General features: G+C 44.8%; 1 protein-coding gene across 3 annotated transcripts in view; it reads left to right on the forward strand.

The window, feature by feature from the left end:
- Positions 1-16,588, forward strand: part of CTCF (CCCTC-binding factor) — a 68,184-nt gene that overhangs the window by 9,290 nt on the left and 42,306 nt on the right. The window lies entirely within an intron of this gene.

The following is a 16,588-nucleotide window of genomic DNA, read 5'->3' on the forward strand; positions in this document are numbered from 1 at the left end:
TATTAGCAGTGAGCTGGATCAGAAGTGGAGCCACTGGAACTTGACAGTGCTCCAATATGGGATGCCAGTGTCCCAACACAATGCTGGTCCCATTTTGACCTTCAAATAATTGGTTGTTGGATGTGTTTTGCATTAAACTGAACAGTGATAAGCACCCACCAATACAAAAGTTGAACGACCTAAATTCAGGTGTTAAGGATGAGGCAAGTAGGATAGATTTATTAGAAAATCTATGGGCAGGGCTGACATTGTGGCGTAGTGGGTAAAGCTGCTGCCTGCAATGCCAGCATCCCATATGGTCACTGGTTCAAGTCCCAGCTGCTCCACTTCTGATCCAGCTCTCTGCCATGGCCTAGGAAAGCAGTAGAAGATGGCCCGAGTCCTTGGGCCCTTGCACCCACGTGGGAAACTTCGAAGAAGCTCCTGGCTTCGAATCGGCCCAGCTCCGGCCGTTGCAGATATTTGGGGAATGAACCAGTGAATGGAAGACCTCTCTCTGCCTCTGCCTTTCTGTAACTGCCTTTCTTTTATTTATTTATTTATTAACTGCCTTTCAAATAAATGAATCTTAAAAAAAAAACAAAAACAACTGTTGAACAATAAAGTGAACAGGATCATATCATGTGTGATACACAATAACCCTTCAGGAAAAGATGAATGGGAAGACTTTTGACTAACAAAACACTTAAGAGAAAGGTTTTTTTCTTAAAGCATAGTACAAAATAAACAAAAAAAAATTGTGGAATAAAAGTAAAGAAAAACCCAAACAGAAACCTGGTGGTGCATAGCAGGAGCTCAGTACATAAGTATATGAATGAATGCCTGATAGACGAAACAGACATTAGAGCACTAGTCAAAGCAAAACAAAAAAGCTGGTAGTTTGAGGGTGGTTTGATTTAGAGTGTCTTTTTCTTGGCTTTGCGTAGTTTGTAAAACAGTTATTTTAAAATGTAAATTTTTTAGGGCTGGGTGCCGTGGCTCACTTGGTTAATCCTCTGCCTATGGTGCTGGCATCCCATATGGATGCTGGGTTCTAGTCCCGGTTGCTCCTCTTCCAGGCCAGCTCTCTGCTGTGGCCCCAGAAGGCAGTGGAGATGGCCCAAGTGCTTGGGCTCCTGCACCCGCATGGGAGACCAGGAGGAAGCACCTGGCTCCTGGCTTCAGATCAGCGTAATGCGCTGGCCATAGCAGCCATTTAGGGGGTGAACCAACAGAAGGAAGACCTTTCTCTCTACCTCTCTCTCTCTCTCTCTCTCTCTCTTTCTCACTCACTGTCTAGCTCTGCTTATCAAATAAAAAAATGTAAATTTTTCTTGTTTTCTAAATTAGGTAAGACAGTATATTTAACATTGTGATACATCTGTATAATAAAATGTCCTACAGTCATATAGAAAATACTGTAAGATATTGGAGACATGCCACATAAAAGCAGATTCTCAAAACTGTGTGTATAGTATGTCTCATGTCAGATACGTATATTTGGGGAGATGACTGGGAACCAACATTTGGCAGTTATTAACTCACATTCTATATTGAAGTCCTTAGGTTTGAGTCTCAGTTCTGCTTCCACTCCAGCTTCCTGATACTGTACACCTTGGGAGGCCATAGGTGATGAGTCAAAGACCTGGGCCCCTGCCACTCATGTAGGAAACTTAGATTGAGTGATTGAGTTCTGGGCTCTTGGCTTTGGCCTGGCCTAGCCTAGCCCTGGCTTTTGTGAGCTTTTTGGGAGGGAACATATGGGAGATTGTGTGTATCTGTCTGCTGAGAGAGAGAGAGGTCTTCTTTCCACTGGTTCACTTCCCCAAATGGCCACTGTGGACGTACCTGAGCTGATCTGAAGCCAGGAGCCAGGAGCTTCTTCTGGGTCTCCCAGGAGGGGTCAATGGCCCAAGGACGTGGGCCATCTTCTACTGCTTTCCCAGGCCATAACAGAGAGCTGGATTAGAAGTGGAGCAGCTGGAACTGGAACTGGCACCCAGATGGGGTGTTGAGACTGCAGGCAATGGCTTTACCCACTACGTCACAGTGCTGGCCCCGAAATTTTTTTTTTTTTTTTAATTGTTATTTGAAAGGCAGAATTACAGAGAGAGGAGAGAGACACACAGAGAGATCTTCCATCTGCTGGTTCACTCTCCAGTGGCCCCATGGCTGGGGCTGAGCCAGGATGAAACCAGGAGCCAGAAGCTTCATCCCAGTCTCCCACGTGGGTGCATCCTCCACTGTTTTCCCAGGTACATTAGCGGGAAGCAGGATCAGAAGTGAAGCAGCCAAGACTCTAATTGACTCCCAGTATGGGATGCTGGTACTGCAGACAACTTTTTAACCTACTGTGCTAGGGTGCTGGTCCCAAGCCTAGGGATTTTAAGCCTGGGAAATTTCAGAAGGAAAGTGTCCTCTGGTGATACTGATAATAGATTTATACTGTGACCCTGGTGTGAAAAACATGAGGTAGTAAGAGCAAGAAGGGGAAGCAGGGAAACTATTTGGAAGACCATTGCATTTGTTTAGGAAAGATATTACATCTTAAGTCTATGAGACTTAAGGTAAGACAGCTTACCAGGTAATCTTACTATGTTTTATTTTTTTAAAAACTAAGATTGCTGTTCTACATCTTTCTTGCTAACATTTCCTCATGTTGTATTTATGAACATTTTCCCTGTTACTTACCCTATGTTACTTCAAATTACTAGGAACTATTATTATTGGACGTTAAGTAGCATATAGAAGGGTATTTAAGAGATGTTTATGGAAAAGTGGAATTAAAAGGTAAGTTTGAGGGTCCAGTGCTGTGGTGGCTCCACCTGTGGTGCCAGCATCCCACATGGGTGCCTGTTTAAGTCCCAGCTGCTCCACTTGCAATCCAGCTCCCTGCTAATGCAGCTGGGAAAGCAGAGAAGCTGGCTCAAGTTCTTGGGCCCCTGCATCCACATGAGAGACCCAGGAGAAACTCTTGGCTTTAGATTGGCCCAGTTCCAGCCATTGAGGCCATTTGGGGAATGAACCAGTAAATGGAAGACCTCTCTTTCTCTCTCCCCCTCTCTCTGTCAGTAACTGTGCATCTCAAATAAATAAGTCTTTAAAAAAAGTTTGATAGGAGAAATTTTGAAATAGATGCCTGGTCAGGCGTTGTGGCTGCCACTTGCAACTCCTACATCCCATATGAGAGATCACGTTCAGGGGCTGGCATTGTGGTATAGTTGGTTAAGCCACTGCTTTCAGTGGTGGCATCCCATATAGGTGTCAGTTCAAGTCCTGGCTGCTTCACGTCTGATCCAGCTCTGTGCTAATGGCCTGGGAAAGGCAGTGGAAGATTGCCCAAGTGCTTAGGATCTTGCATCCACTTAGGAGACCCAGAAGAAGCCTCCTGGCTTTAGCTTATCCCAGCCCTGGTCATTGTAGCCATTTAGGGAGTGAACCAGTGGGTAGAAGATTCTCTCTCTCTTTAAATAGAGTGCACGTACAAGTTCTGGCACCTTCACTTCTATTCCAGCTTCCTACTAATGTACCCGGGAGGCAGCAGGTGATTGCTCAAGTGCTTGGGTCCCTGCCACTTAAGTGGGAGACACAGGTGGAGTTCTGGGCTCCTGGCTTTAGCCTGGTCCAGTCCTGGCTGTTGAGCGTTTGGGGGAGTGAACCAGCGGATAGACTACCTCTCTGTGTCTGTCTCCCTGCCTTTCAAATAAATTATTCTTTTTTAAATATTTATTTTATTTATTTGAAAGGCAGAGAGAGAGAGAGAGATCTTCCATCTGCTGATTCACTCCCCAAATAACCACAATGGCCAGGGCTGGGCCAGGCTGAAGCCAGGAGCCAGATTTTTCTGGGTCTCCCGTTTAGGTACAGGAGCCCAAGCACCCGGGCTGTCTTCTGCTTTCCCAAGCACATCAGTGGGGAACTAGATCAGAAATGGAGCAGCCAGGATTCAAACCTGCGCCTGTATGGTATGTCGGCACTGCAGGCGGAGACTTAACTTTCTATGCCATGGTATTGGCCCCTCAAATTTTTAAAGTAATTTTTAAAATAAATCTTTATTTTATTTATTTGAAAGACAGGGTTACAGAGATAGAGACAGATGTAGGAAATGTGGCCCGTTTCCTAAATGGCTGCAACAACTAGAGATGAGCCAATCTGGAGCCATGAGCTTCCTCTAGATCTCACACATGGGTACAGGGGCCCAAGGACTTGGGCTGTCCTCTGATGCTTTTCCAGGAACACCAGTAGAAAGCTGGATTGGAAATGGAGCAGTGGGAACTCAAACTTGCACCTATATGTGATACTGGCACTGCAGACTGGGGCTTTAACCCACTGCGCCACAGCGCTGCCCTGAAATAATTTTTTTTAAAGATTTATTTTATTTATTTGGAAGGCAGAGTTACAGAGAGAGGTCTTCCATCAGCTGGTTCACTCCCCAAGTGGCCACAACAGTCAGAGCCAGGAGATTCCTCCATGTCTCCCATGTGGATGCAGGAGCCCTCTAAGCGTTTGGACTATTCTCCACTGCTTTCCCAGGCACGTTAGATTGGAAGTGGAGTAATGAATATTCAAACTGATTCCCAATATGGAATGCCGGCAGCTTAACTGGCTGTGCCATGCCAGCCCCAAATAATTTTTTTAAAGCAGGCACAATAGTGGACATTTTGGTGTAGGGTTTAAGACACTGCTTGGAATGTCCACAACCCCTATTAGAGTGCCTGGGTTCGAGTCCCAACTCTGTTCCCAAGTGCAGTTTCCTGCTGGTGGGTACCCTAGGAGGCAACATGTGATGGCTCAAGTACTTGGGTCCATGCTGCTCATGTGGGAAACCCACATGTGCATTTATACCTCCTGACTTCGAACTGACCCAGCCTAAGTTGTTGTAGGCATTGGAGAGAGAACCAGCTGGTGGGAGATCTCTCTTGTGTCTGTTCTCTCTCTCCTTGTGTCTGTCTCTCTCTGCCTTCCATATAAATTTTAAAAACAAAACAAAGAGAGCAACTACAAGGTATTTAGATTCACAGAGATGTGATATAGAACTGTTGTATAATAGAGGGCATGCCAGTTCTTTTTAGTGTTTCTGTTTTGTGTCTTTTTTTAAAAAAAGACTTTATTTGAAAGACAGAGGTAGAGAGATCTTTGATCCTGTTGGTTCACTCCCCAAATTGCCACAGTGGCCAAGGCTGGACCAGGCCAAAGCCAGGAGCCTAGAACTCAGTCCAGGTCTCCCACGTACCATTTGCCGCTGTCTTCCCAGACAACATTAGCAGTGAGCTGGATCAGAAGCAGAGCAGCTGGGACTCAAGCTAGCACCCATATGGGATTCTGTCGTAGACGGCAGCTTAACCTACTGGGCCACAATGCTGGCCCCTTTGTGTGTGTGTGGTTTTTTTTTTTTTTTTTTAAATTTTAAAAATTATGTACTTGTTTTTAATAACATAACATTGGATGTCCAAAAATTGATAAATGAACAGTATTAGATCCACACAGAGAAGCAATTGAGGAAGGTGTAATATGCAAATACATTTATTTACAAGTACAAATACTGTGATTTTCAGGAAACATCCTGATTTCAAAGTATGTTCAAGGTGATCTCTCCATCGCTGGTGCGGAGGCTCTTGGCAACTAAAGTCCCGAGCAGTGGGCCCCTACGCCCTCCATGTGGGTCCACTGTGTCCCTCTAATTACGGAAGAGTTTGCTCTGCCGTTTTTTCCCCAACTCTTCCTTGAGACTACACTGTCTCCACTTTTATTAAACTATCTTCTGGACTAGATCAGTAAGCTCCCTCCCTATTCCGCCATCTTAGAACCGACCTGGCCTCCTTATTTGTATCTTAAAACTTTTCTATTCCCATTTTGAATTTTGTAAATGTATGTTGAGACTATAAAACAGTAATAACTGTTTCCTTTCCAAAAAATTTTTATTTTGTAGTTTTTCTTTGTCTCCTTGCCAGACAAGGTCTTTGTTGCTTCCCCTGTCCTGGTTTGTGTCTTTTTGGTGTTTGTAAATGTATATTCTCCTGTACCTCAAATATCTTGGTAACTCTATTGCCCCCATCTTCCTTTCTATAGTTGTATCCATATGTTTACAAAGTACCAGTTTGACAAATCATTTGTTTTATCAATCTAATATTAATTCAGAGTAACATTTTGATTTGTTGCTTACACTTCTGTGTATACTGTGTCCTATACATGTCTATCCTTTTTGCTGTTTTTCAGATTACTTTTTGTTCTATTAAAAAATATTTTAACTGTTTAATTGTACTTCATGCTATTCTATTTACTTATTACCATTTTACTGTTCGGTACAGATGTGCATTGTTCAAACTGTTAGCTTCTGATTTAGTGTTAATCATGCAGGACACCCCCTTTACCATAAAAATGGCCTTGATTCTACTAAGTAGTTTTTTTAATATAAAGATTGATTTGTTTATTTATGAGAAAGGGGGAGAGACAGACATCTTCCATCCACTGGTTCATTCCCCAGATCACCTCAACACCCAGAGCTGGGCCAGGCCAAAGCCAGGAGCTTCTTCCAGGTCTGCCACGTGGGTGGCAGAAGCCCAAACACTTGAGCCTTCTTCTGCTGCTTTTCCAGGCCATTAACAGGGAACTGGATCGCAAGTGGAGCAGCTGGGACACAAACCAGAGCCCATATGGAATGCCTGCAGGGGCCTAAGGACTTGGGCCATCCTCTGCTGCTTTTGAGGGCTCACCAGCAGGGAGCTGGATTGGAAGTGGAACAGCTGGGACTCAAACGCACCTATATGGGATGTCAGTGCCATAGGCAGAGGCCTAACCTGTGCCACAGTGCTGGCCCCAAAATTGTTTAATTTTTGAGATACCCAAAGTAGACAGGAAACTGCAGGACTTACTTGTTGAGTCATATGTTCCATTATTGCTTATATGGAATGATAACCAGTTTTGAGGTGGGATTTGTAGATTTTATCTACAGAATGAACAGAAAATTCTCACATTAGAAAATTGGTTATTGAGTTTATTCATTGGATATTCATATTTAGAATGAAAAGCTATTATATTCTGGGTCAGTCATTTCCAAACAGTGGTTGGGGTAGGTTCTATATAGGAATCACCTGAAGGCTTTTTTTTAAAAAAAATATTTAGTTTTTATTTATCTTAAAGGCAGAGTACAGACGGAGAGAGAGACAGATCTTTGATCTGCTGGTTCACTGCAATGGTCAAGGCTGTGCCAGGACAAAGCCAGGAGCCTGGAGCTTCTTCCAGGTCTCCCATGTGGGTGCAGGACCATCTTTCCCAGGCAAATTAGCAAGGAGCTGGATTGGAAGTTGAGCAGCTGGGTCTTGAACCAGCACCCAAATGGGATGCAGCATGGCAAGAGGCGGCTTAACTAGCTATGCCACAACTCTGGCTCATCACCTGGAGGCCTTTAAAAAAATCTTCCCAGGAACCAGTGGTGTAGTGTAGTTGTCTAAGCCTCCCCACTGTGGTGCTGGTATCCCATATGGGTGTCAGTTTGTGTCCTGGATGTTCCTCTTCCGATCCAGATCTCTACTTATGGCTGGAAAGCTATGGAAGATGGCTCCGAAGTGCTTGGGCCTCTGCACCCATGTGGGAGACCCAGACGAAGCTCCTGGCTCCTGGCTTCGGATTGGCCCAGCTCTGGCCGTTGTGGCCATTTGGGGAGTAAACCAGCAGATTGAAGAGCTCTCTCTCTCTCTCTCCCTGTCTGTAACTCTGCCTCTCAAATAAATAAAATCTCTCTCTATATATATATTTTTTATTATTTTATTTTTTTGACAGGCAGAGTGGACAGTGAAAGAGAGAGAAAGGTCTTCCTTTTCCATTGGTTCACTCCCCAATAGCCGCTGTGGCTGGCACACTGTGGCCAGCGCACTGCGCTGATCCAAAGCCAGGAGCCAGGTGCTTCTCCTGGTCTCCCATGTGGGTGCAGGGCCTAAGGACTTGGGCCATCCTCCACTGCACTCCCAGGCCACAGCAGAGAGCTGGACAGGAAGAGGAGCAACCAGGACAGAATCCGGCACTCCGACTGGTACTAGAACCCAAGGTACTCCGCAGGCGGAGGATTAGCCTGTTGAGCCGCGGCGCCGGCCAAATAAAATCTTAAAAAAAATAAAAAATAAAGCTCCCCAACTCCAAATCTACTGCATCGGAGTCTCTGGAATCTATAATTTGTAAAGCTCGCTAGGTAATTCTGATATAAACTAGATTTGGGAACTAAGGTAGTAGCTGCTAAAAAAAAATCTGAAGTAGTTTTTAGGTGTTAGGTGTTTAGGTAATTTCTTCTTGTTTCATAATGTTTTTCAAAGTGATAGACTTGTCACAGATCTCAGTCTTTCTCAATCTAAGTAATGAAGACTGCAGGGCTGCTCCAAATTCATTGTCATTCTGAATTGCTTCAAGGGATATGGGCTTGAAGTGGGGCAAGTAGATACCTGGTGGTCCCTATCATAGTTACCCTTGGAAAAGCAAGGAGTAGTGAGTGAGGTATTTGATTGCTCTGTGCCAGCTAAAGTGTCACTCAGACTGTAGAGAGCGGGAAGAAACAACATGTGCTTGGAAGTCGGTCTCTGATACTATGGCACCAGATAAGCATTGTCTTCTGTTTCATGTATAAATGATTTTTCCCCCATATATAAATGTTTGATATATCCTTAAGGAAGGGCTAGAACACAACCTTGGAAACCAGACCACAATAAATGAGATGGTTTAGTATAGTTCCACTCAGTTATGGAATCTCTTCACAAAATTTGTCTAATTCTACACATCTAAGTTTTCTTCATATTATTCTCTCTGCTGGGAAGTTCCTATTTAATGTAATTTGCTTGCCAGGTCCATCCCATCCTTTTAAGTGCCAGCCATAGCAGTTTCTTTCCTTGAAACCCCTCTTCATGCAGGGAAGCCATCCTTTGTGCCAGAGTGGTGGAAAGTATGGTAACTCCAGTTGCAGCACATCACACTTATGTAGCTGCTTTTTGCTGTTCTCTCTGCTCTAAGAACCAAGCCTTGTGCGGGAAACAAAGCTTCTCTTGGAGTGAACACTATGCTTCCGCGTTGACTGGAAGCTGCCTCCTGTGTTTTTGTGCTTTCTGTGTTCTCCTAGAAGTCCAGATAACATTTTTGCTGGTGTACAGCAACCTAATACCCCACTACTTCCATTAACTTGAGAAGAAGCAGTTAGGACTTTTTAAATTTTTTTTTAAGAAAGCAAATTATCTCTGCTGTCAGCATCAGACACCTTTTAATGAAAGATTTGTTAGCTTCGCACTTATTCATCATAACAAGAACTCTTTGGCCTCCTTCTGTAGTGATTTTCACTCTTGACATTAACAGCATTTTATTAGTATGTATTTCCTAGATTTAAAGCTTCTCAAACAGTGTGTGTGTTTTTTTTTTTTTTTTGGTTTGTTTGTTTTTTCCAGATAGTCATTGGACAGTTGTTGAGTTTTGACTGTATTTTTTTTAGTGCTAACAGATGGGCAAGGGGATTGTTAGTAAAACACTGTCATGAATCTAGGTCTCGAACCCAGGCATTTCAAAATGGGTTGCAGTCATTTCAAGCAGTGACCCAGCTGCTCTGCCACAACAACTGCCCCCATCTTGCCCATTTTTAAAGTCTGCAATAGTATACTCAAAGCATAAAATGGGTATTTAATAATTTTATATATTACATTTTTGTGCTAAAGATAAATATATATTTTAAAAAGCAAAATATTGGCATGCCCTTAACTTTTTTTTAACTTAGAAAGTTCTGTTTGCTTTTTAATCTCCACCCCTCCTCACCTACCACCAACCAAAAACATCCTAACTGCTCTTTTTCAAGTTAATGTCAAAAGAAAATCAAGAGCTGTACCTGTGACTCAGTAGGTGATTGCTGCTTGAGATAAAGGCACCTTCTGTTCCTGATAACCAAGAAATAATCACTAATATTTTTCTACTTAGCCTTCATTATTGTCTCTACTCTCCATTCTTTAAATATACACCTTTCCTTGTGCTACTTCATAGCTGTTAATGGTTGTGACACTTTGCTTTGATGAAATTTTAAAAAAAAATATTTTTTTTGAAAGGCAGAGTTAGAGAGGAGAGGGGAGAGAGACAGAGAGATCTTCCATCCATTGAATCACTCCCCAAATGGCCGCAGTAACCAGGGCTGGGCCAGGCCAAAGCCTGAAGCTTCATCCGGGTCTCCCATGTGGGTGGCAGGGGGCCAAGCACTTGGGCTGTCCTCTGCTTCTTTCCCAGGCCCATTAGCAGGGAGTTAGATCGGAAGTGGAACAGCTGGGTTTTGAACTGGTGCCCATGAGTTGCCAGCCCCTACTTTGATGAATCTTAAACTCAGATAAGATGGTGGTATATATATTTTCTTTTTTTTTTTTTAAGATTTATTTATTTGAAAGTCATAGTTACACAGAGAGAAGAGAGGCAGAGAGAGAGAGAGAGAGAGAGGTCTACCATTCACTGGCTCACTCCTCAATTGGCCACAATGGCCAGAGCTACACTGATCCAAGGCCAGGAGCCAGGAGCCTCTTCCGGGTCTCCCACTCGGTGCAGGGGCCCAAGGACTTGGGCCATCCTCCACTGCTTTCCCAGGCCATAGCAGAAAGCTGAATAGGAAGTGGAGTAGATGGGACCTGAACCAGCGCCCATATGGTATGCCGGCACTTTAGGTCAGGGCATTAACCCGCTGTGCCACAGCGCTGGCCCCGCAGTATATATATTTTCAAAAAGGGCAGAGTAAGGTAGTTATTCTATTCTATTTTTTATTTGATTTTTTTTTTTAAAGTCTAGAAAGTGCTTATTAAATTAGCAGATTATCTGTCACTCATGGACTTAAATCTGTTGCTTGATTTTTTTTTTCCCAACACTGATTTATTTATTTTTATTTTTAATTAGTTTTTTTAAGATTTATTTATTTGAAAGAGTTAAAGAGGGGCAGAAGGAGAGAGAGAGAGAGAAAGAGAGAGAGAGAGAGAAAGAGAGAAAGAAAGATGTCTTCCATCCGCTGGTTAACTCTGCAGATGACTGCAACACCTGGAGCTGTGCTGATCCAAAGCCAGGAGCTTCTGCTGGGTATCCCACGTGGGTGTAGGGGCCCAAGGACTTAGGCCATCCTCTACTGCTTTCCCAGGCTGTAGCAGAGAGCTGAATTGGAAGTGGATCAGCTGGGACTCGAACCAGCGCCCATATGGGATGCCAGCACTGTAGGTGGTGGCCTTACACGCTATGTCACAGCACTGGCCTCTGATTTTTTTAAAGATTCATTTTATTAGTTTGAGAGGTACAGTTACAGAGAGAGGGAGAGACAGAGAGAAAGGTCTTCTATCCGCTGGTTCACTCCCCAAATGGCTGTAAAGGCCAGAGCTTGGCTGATCCGAATCCAGGAGCCAGGAGCTTCTTTTGGGTCTTCCCACACGGATGCAGGGGCCCAAGCACATGGGCCAATTTCAGCTGCTTTCCTAGGCACATTAGCAGGGAGCTGGATCAGAATCAGGGAGTCAGGATTCAAATTGGCACTTCCAGTGTGGGATTTTGGTGGCCCAAGTGGTAGATTAACACACTTTGCCACTGAACGTACCCCTGATTATTTATTTTTAAAGATATTTATTTGAAAGACAGATTTTCCATCTGTTGGTTCACTCCCCCAAATAGCCAAATGCCCAGAGTTGGGCCAGGCCTGAGCCAGGACCCTAGAACAACTACCTAGTCTTCCACATGGGTGTCAGGGGCCCAAGACTGCCTTCCCAGGCTCATGAGCAGGGAGCTGGATCACAAGTTAAGCACACAGGACTTGAACTGGCACTTTAATATTGGATGCCGGCATGTTTTATTATTTGACAGATAGTTAATGAGAGAGACAGAAAGAGAAAGGTCTTCCTTCTGTTGGTCCACCCCTTAAATGGCCGCTATGGCTGGCACTGCACTGATCCAAAGCCAGGAGCCAGGTGCTTCCTCCCGATCTCCCATGCAGGTGCAGGAGCCCAAGCACTTGGGCCATCCTTCACTGCCTTCCTGGGCCACAGCAGAGAGCTGGACTGGAAGAGGAGCAACTGGGACTAGAACCCGGTTCCCATATGGGATGCCAGTGCCACAGACGGAGGATAGCCAAGTGAGCCATGGTGCTAGCCCCTGGATGCCGACATTTTAGATGGCAGCTTAGCAACCACTGCACCACAGAGCTGGACTCTGAATATTTATTTATTTTTAAAGACGTATTTATTAGGGCCGGCGCCGCGGCTCACTAGGCTAATCCTCCGCTTTGTGGCGCCAGCACACCGGGTTCTAGTCCCAGTTGGGGCACCGGATTCTGTCCCGGTTGCCCCTCTTCCAGGCCAGCTCTCTGCTGTGGCCAGGGAGTGCAGTGGAGGATGGCCCAAGTGCTTGGGCCCTGCACCCCATGGGAGACCAGGAGAAGCACCTGGCTCCTGCCATCGGATCAGCGCGGTGCGCCGGCTGCGGCGCGCCAGCTGCAGCGGCCATTGGAGGGTGAACCAACGGCAAAGGAAGACCTTTCTCTCTGTCTCTCTCACTCTCACTGTCCACTCTGCCTGTCAAAAAAAAAAAAAAGTATTTATTTGAAAGTTAGAGTTACACAGAGAGAAGGAGAGGCAGAGAGAGAGGTCTTCCATCTCTGGTTCACTCCCCAATTGGCCACAACGGCCAGAGCTGTGTCAATCCAAAGCCAGGAGCCAGGAGCTTCTTCCGGGTCTCCCAGGCAGATGCAGGGGCCCAAGGACTTGGACCATCCTCTACTGCTTTCCCAGGTCATAGCAGAGAGCTGGGTCAGAAGTGGAGCATCCGGGACTCAAACCGGCGCCTGTATGGGATGCTGGCACTGCAGGCAGCAGCTTTACCCGCTATGCCACAGTGCCAGCCCCTGATTATTTATTTTTAACTCCTTTTTTTTTGTTATCATATTCGCAATTAACATTCCCTATACTCAGAATCCTAGATGAGGCACTTCTGTCAACATTCTTCTCATTTAAAGATCTAAAAAAGAAAAAAATGTAAAGGTGTCTGCTCTTTTCTTTGGCTTCTAATGATGTCTGATGGTTCGTACTGAAGTTTATTAGGCCAGTTGTTAGATGACCTTCATGTTAGGCTGTTTTGGAATTACTATGGCTTATAAAAGCTCAGGGAGGCTCGGGGCTGCTATTTCATGCCAAGATAAATGTAGGCAGTCTGATCTTCTCCAGAAAATAAGTTGGAGTTTTTAGCAATCAGCTTTCTGTTATAGAGGACAGCAATATATGAAATAAGAAGTTGTAATGGCTTTATTTATAAAACAGACCCTGGGAATTGTCCATTTCTACTGGCTTGGGAATACATCGATTATTCCTACTACATGTGTATTTTATAATAACTAGTCTCTAAATGACTAAATTCAGCAGCATTGAGTGTAAAAGCTTATTTGGTTGTTTCCCCCTTGAATTGTCCCACGTATTTACTATATAGCCATATGATCTTTTTTTTTTTTTTTTTTGTGAAATTCATTTATTTATCTGAAAGTCAGAGTTACACAGAACGAAAGGCAGAGAGAGATCTTCCATCCACTGGTTCACTCCCCAATTGGCTGCAATGGACAGGGCTAGGCCAGACCAAATCCAGGGGCTCTATCCAGGTCTCCCATGTGGTGCAGGGCCCCAAGGACCTGGACCGTCCTCCACTGCTTTCCAGGGTGCGCCAATGGGGAGCTGCACTGAAAGTGGAGCAGCCAGGACTTGACCAGCACCCACCCGGAATGCTGGCACTCAAGTGCTACCTCAGCCCACTCAAGTGGTACCTTAACCACTGCAACAAATGCCCCGAGGTGTTTTTTTTTTTTTTTTTTTAATAAAGATTTATTTATTTAAAAGGCAGAGTTAAAAAGAGGCTGGGGCAGAGCAAGCGCTCTTCCAGCCATTGGTTCATTCTCCAAATGGCCGCAACGGCCGGAGCTGGGCTGATCTGAACCCCAGGAGCCAGGAGCTTTCTTTGGGTCTCCCACATATGTACAGGGGCCCAAACACTTGGACCATCTTCTGCTGTTTTCCCAGGCTCATTAGCAGGGAGCTGGCTCAGAAGTGGAACTCAAACCAGCGTCCATATGGGATACTGGTGTTGCCATCCCAGGCCAGCAGCCTCACCTGCTCCACCCCCCAAGATGTTTTTAATTATAACCTGTAATTATGTTGATAGGACTCCTTTTCTCTACTTAAGAAACAATACAGGGACCAGTGCTGTGGCGTAGTGGGCTAAGCCTCCTAAGCCTCTGCTGTGGCACTGGCATTCCATTCAAGTCCCCGTTGTTCCTCTTCTGATCCAGCTCTCTGCAACTGCATGGGAAAGCAGTGGAAGATGGCCCAAGTGCTAAGGTCTGCGTAGGAGACCCAGAAGAAGCTCCAGGCTCCTGGCTTCAGATGGGCAATTGTGGCCATTTGGGGAGTAAACCATCAGATGGAAGACTTTTCTCTCTGACTCTCCCTCTCTCTATCTGTAACTCTGTCAAATAAATAAATACAGTCTTAAAAAATACAAAAGGAAATAAATTCATATAGTTGAATTTTCACTTAGCATATAGGCATGTTTTATTTTTCCATGTTTCTTTTCTGCTTTTGCCTTATGCAGGAAGCATCTATGCCTATTTCATATGACAATGAAGACACTGATATTAGAGTATTAACAGTGTTTTATATCCATTGCTATTGCGGCCATCTAAGGAGTGAACCAGCAGATGGAAGATCTTTCTCTCCCTCCTTCTCTAATGCTTTCAAGTAAATAAATCTTTAAAAAAAAAAATCTGAGGGCCAACGCCATGGCGCAGTAGGTTAATCCTCTGCCTACGGTGCCAGCATCCCATATGGGCGCCGATATTAGTCCCGGCTGCTCCTCTTCCAATCCAGCTAGCTCTCTGTTGTGGCCTGGGAAAGCAGTAAAAGATGGCCCAAGTACTTGGGATCTTGCACCTGTGTGGGAGACCCGGAAGAAGTTCCTGGCTTCGGATCGGCACAGCTCCGGCCGTTGTGGCCATTTGGGGAGTGAAACAACGGAAGGAAGACCTTTCTCTCTGTCTCTCCCTCTTACTGTCTGTAACTCTGACTCTCAAAAAAAAAAAAAAAAAAAAAAAATCTGAGAAGCCAGCGTTGTGTATCAAAGTACAAGGTATAGTTCTTTAAAAAGCTAATGAGGAGTCTGGTGCCTTGATGGAGCTGGTAAAGCTGCCTCCTGGAGTGCTGGCATTCCATGGAGTGCCTGTTTGAGACCTAGCCACTCCACTTCTGATCCAACTCCCTGCTAATTGCCTGTGGAAAACAATGGAGCATGGCCCAAGTGTTTAGGTCCCTGCCACCCACATGAAAAACCTAGATGAGGGGCCAGTGCTGTGGTATAGTGGATAAAGCTACCACATGCAGTGCCAGCATCCCATATGGGTGGTGGTTTGAGTCCTGGCTGCCCCACTTCTGATCTAGCTCTCTACTGTGGCCTGAGAAAGCAGTAGAAGGCATTCAAGTCCTTGAGCCCCTATATTCACGTGGGAGATGTGAAAGAAGCTCCTGGCTTCCAGTTAGCCTAGCTCTAGCCATTGCAGCCATTTGGGGGGTGAGCAGGCGGGTGGAAGATACATTTCTCTCTCTACACCTCTATCTTTGCCTCTGCCTCTGCTTCTCTGTAACTCTGCTTTTCAAATAAATAAATAAATCTTTTTTTTTTTTAAGTGATTTATCTTTTAAAAAAAAAATAGATGAATTGCCTGGCTTTGGCCTGGTCCAACACTGGCCGTTTTGCCCATCTGGGGATTGAACCAGCAGATGGAAAATCTCTTTCTCTGTCTTTCCCTCTCCCTATTAGTAACTCTGACTTTCAAAATACATTTTAAAGAAAAACAAAAAACTAATAATGGAAATGGGTATTTAGCCTAGTGATTAAGACATTGGCTGAGGTACATGTGTGCTGTATTAGAGTACCTGCGTTTCATACCCAGCTCTGGCTTCTTTGCTAGTGCAGACCCTGGGAGGCAGCAATGATAGCTCACATAATTGGATTGCTGCCACCCACATGGGAGACCTGGACTGAGTTCCTGGCTTCTGGTTCTGGACTGGACCTGTTTTCAGCTGTTGTGAGCAATTGGAGAATGAATGGCTGATAGGAGATCCATGTCTGTCTCCTCCCTCCCTTCTTCCCTTCTCTCCCCCCATCCCATCCCATCTTTGTTGCTCTGCTTCTAAACTAAATGAGAGAGAGAAAGATGAATTTTAAGAACCTGTTGCCTATTCTCAAACACAGAATTTTTTAAAATATAGATTTATTTTATTTATTTGAAAGGCAGAGTGACAGAGATCTTCCATCTCCTGGTTTAGTCCCTAAATGGCCACAACAGCCCAGTTTTGGCTAGACCAAAGCCAGGATCCAGGGACTCCATCCTGGTCTCCCATGTGAGTGGCAGGGATCCAAGTACTTGGGCCATCTTCTGCTGCCTCCCCAAGAGCATAAACAGTGAGCTGCATAGGAAACAAAGCAACTGAGACTCCAGTACTCTGATACGGGATGCCAACACGCAAGCATTGGTTTAACCTGCTATGCCACAGTGCCGGCTTATCAAACACATTTTTTTTTTAAAGATTTATTTATTTGAAAT

This window comes from Lepus europaeus, chromosome 19, assembly GCF_033115175.1.
Source record: "Lepus europaeus isolate LE1 chromosome 19, mLepTim1.pri, whole genome shotgun sequence".
Classification (NCBI taxonomy): Eukaryota; Metazoa; Chordata; class Mammalia; order Lagomorpha; family Leporidae; genus Lepus; species Lepus europaeus.